The sequence below is a fragment of the Micromys minutus genome, assembly GCF_963924665.1.
Source record: "Micromys minutus genome assembly, chromosome: 3".
Classification (NCBI taxonomy): Eukaryota; Metazoa; Chordata; class Mammalia; order Rodentia; family Muridae; genus Micromys; species Micromys minutus.
This window is the reverse complement of record NC_137972.1, coordinates 98,434,139-98,437,332: the sequence shown is the minus strand read 5'-3', so window position 1 is coordinate 98,437,332 and position 3,194 is coordinate 98,434,139. Positions and strand designations below refer to the sequence as shown.

General features: G+C 42.4%; 1 pseudogene across 1 annotated transcript; it reads left to right on the top strand.

The window, feature by feature from the left end:
• Positions 1 to 432: 432 nt before the first annotated feature.
• On the top strand, positions 433 to 2,341 carry LOC308419181 (serine/threonine-protein phosphatase PP1-gamma catalytic subunit-like; annotated as a pseudogene). Its single transcript has 2 exons — positions 433 to 1,385; positions 2,271 to 2,341. The product of its transcript is annotated as a serine/threonine-protein phosphatase PP1-gamma catalytic subunit-like (transcript).
• Positions 2,342 to 3,194: the final 853 nt, after the last annotated feature.

Here is a 3,194-nt window from a genome sequence, read left to right as displayed (position 1 = left end):
GTCACCAATGTTTTGCATGGGGAGAGTTGGTTAGGACCCTGACATATTTAACAGATTTTTGTTAGCAATCAAATCTCTAGTGACCTTAGATGAGAGAAATTTCTTCACGAATAATTATATCACCTGACACTATGTATGTAACATACAGTCTAATCCCCCAGGTCTTTGTTGTTTGCCAAAGGCCAAAATCTTTCTCCTATACCTTTAAGTATATAAAACTTGAATAATATTTAATTACTGTGCATTCATTGATAGCTGACACTAGAAATCCATCTATTTCTAAAAATCTTTGTTTAAGCTCGTGGTTCCAGTGGAGAGAGGAGGAGGAAGCCGGGAGCGGGGCAGCTGGGGGAGGTGTGGGGGGGGACCCGCCGGGGCTGCTGCTGCCACCGCCGCTGCCACCACCGCTCTTGGGGCTCCGTGGTGTGAAGGATGGCGGATATCGATAAACTCAACATTTGACAGTATCATCCAATGGCTGCTGGAAGAGGGTTCAAGCCAGGCAAGAATGTCCAACTCCAGGAGAACGAAATCCGAGGACTCTGCCTGAAATCTCGGGAGATCTTCCTCAGTCAGCCTATCCTTTTAGAACTTGAAGCACCACTCAAGATATGTGGTGACATCCACGGGCAGTATTATGATTTGCTCCTTCTATTTAAATATGGTGGCTTCCCTCCGGAAAGCAACTATTTGTTTCTCGGGGACTATGTGGACAGAGGCAAACAGTCACTAGAGAAAATCTGCCTCTTGCTGGCCTACAAAATCAAGTATCTGGAGAATTTTTTCTTCTCAGAGGAATCCATGAATGTGCCAGCATCAATAGAACCTACTGATTTTATGATGAGTGTAAGAGGAGATACAACATTAAGCTGTGGAAAACGTTCACAGACTGTTTTAACTGCTTACCGATAGCAGCCATCGTGGACGAGAAGATATTCTGCTGTCATGGAGGACGTTTATCACCAGATCTTCAATCTATGGAGCAGATTCGGCGAATTATGAGACCGACTGAGGTACAGATCAAGGTCTTCTTTGTGATCTTTTGTGGTCTGACCCCGATAAAGATGTCTTAGGCTGGGGTGAAAATGACAGAGGAGTGTCCTTCACATTTGGTGCAGAAGTGGTTGCAAAATTTCTCCATAAGCATGATTTGGATCTTTTATGTAGAGCCCATCAGGTGGTTGAAGATGGGTATGAGTTTTTTGCAAAGAGGCAGGTAGTGACTCTGTTTTCTGCACCCAACTACTGTGGCGAGTTTGACAATGCGGGCGCCATGATGAGTGTGGACGAGACCCTCATGTGCTCCTTCCAGATTTTAAAGCCTGCAGAGAAAAAGAAGCCCAACGCCACGAGACCTGTCACCGAGACCTGTCACACGGCCACGGGTGATCACAAAGCAAGCAAAGAAATAGATGTCACTTGTAACTGCCTAGTTGGGACTTGTAACATAGCGTACATAACCTTCCTTTTTAAACTGTGATGTGCTGGTCAGCTTGCCCAGGCAGACCTGTTGGGCCCTTCTCCATTTTGATTACTGCTGGCACTTGCTGGTTATAGCAGCAAGTGAAGCACTCCATTCTCAAAAAAGTTTTTTTTTTTTTTTTTTTTTTTTTTGTGTGTGTGTGTGTGTGTGTTTTACCTGTTCCTTTTGTGTACAGCTCTGGTGATGGTGTTAAGCTGTACACCCTGGCAGTTTTTTCTGACCGAGGGGAGAGTGTGCAGTTGACCTTTTTTTAAAACTTAGTATAAATCATGAATAATGTAAATGCTTGTTTTCTTTAGGATATAAAGAGAGCCCTAGGGTGCGTGAGTCTGTACATGTAATTGTCATAAATGCATTCTGTTGATTCAAACCACTGTGAATATTTTTTCAAGTTTGTTTGGAAGGGCCTGCTTTCTCTCACTGTCTCATCATGTACAAATTAGTGTCTGCAGCTGTGTCAGCAGGAGTGACCTGCAACCCACACTGCCCAGGCTGTCTGAAGCACACTTCCTCCCACTGCACACTTACTGATGATTAACGCCATTCTTTTCAATGTCTGTGATTCCTTCCTAAAGCCAAAGTTTCTGTTGGACTGTATTGGCACGCCCTGGACATGAGGTGGCCAGGGCATTTAGGCTGCGTGCACAGGCTGCCTCCGTGGGGACTCAGAAGCAGGTTATTTTAACTAGCAATAGTGATTTAGTGCTGGGTAAGCTCTTAATGATGGAAGTTAATGACACTTTGTACAGTTCCCATATAGTCTATTCACTGAGTAATCTTTTTACAGTTGGATCAGGCCTGAACCCATCCATTCAGAAAGCTTCAAATTATAGAAAAAACACTGTCCTATACGAGTGACCAATAATGCTTTCTTTGGCTAAATTCTTTATTCTGCGGTGACATTGAGTCTTATAAATCAAAAGGAACTAACTTGCCATCCACCGGTTTATACAGAACTCACAGTATCTATGACTTTTTAAAACTACGACCTGTTAAAATGAATCTGTTTCCACAGATGCCCGTGTACAATGCCATGTGCTGAGAATGATTTCAGGCTTATTAAATGCGAGCTTGTTAAAAAAAATCTTTGTTTAATAATCTCATTTTTTGCAATGAAAAATGCCTTTTCATGGGAACATTGCAGATCAACTATGGGGCAAATATAAAATTGTACACTTTCAGTCTACTCTTTGAAATATTGACTTGGACATTCTCCCTTTCTTAAGTTTAACCAGAGACTTATATTGGGCATCAATGAATAAAGGTCATCCTGGACGGTGCTTTAATATGTAATAGCAAAATAGCCATTACTTCTGCAGTATCTGTTTTCCTGAAATCACAAGTCTAGGCATGAGGATCTTGGGGTTGTCCCATGATACTCTACTGAGAGCAAACATAAAAATCAGGAGAATGGGCAGGGAGTGGAGTTGCCTGAGCTCAGGTTTAACCTCAAATTTAATGTGTCCATGAGATCAGGAGGGAGTCCATTTGGCATTGTCATTTGTGGTTTCTGCTTTGTTACACTGGGTGGGCTGAATCTGTGTTATATTGCCACCTAACCTCACAGTCAAAAGACTGAAAAATCATGTATGCCTTTACTGGAAAAAAAAAAGCAAACAAACAAACAAAAAAAAAAACTGTGCCATTGACCACCACCTGGAGTTTCACATTAGGTGAAAAAATAGAGGGAGGGGATCATTGCTGATGCCTT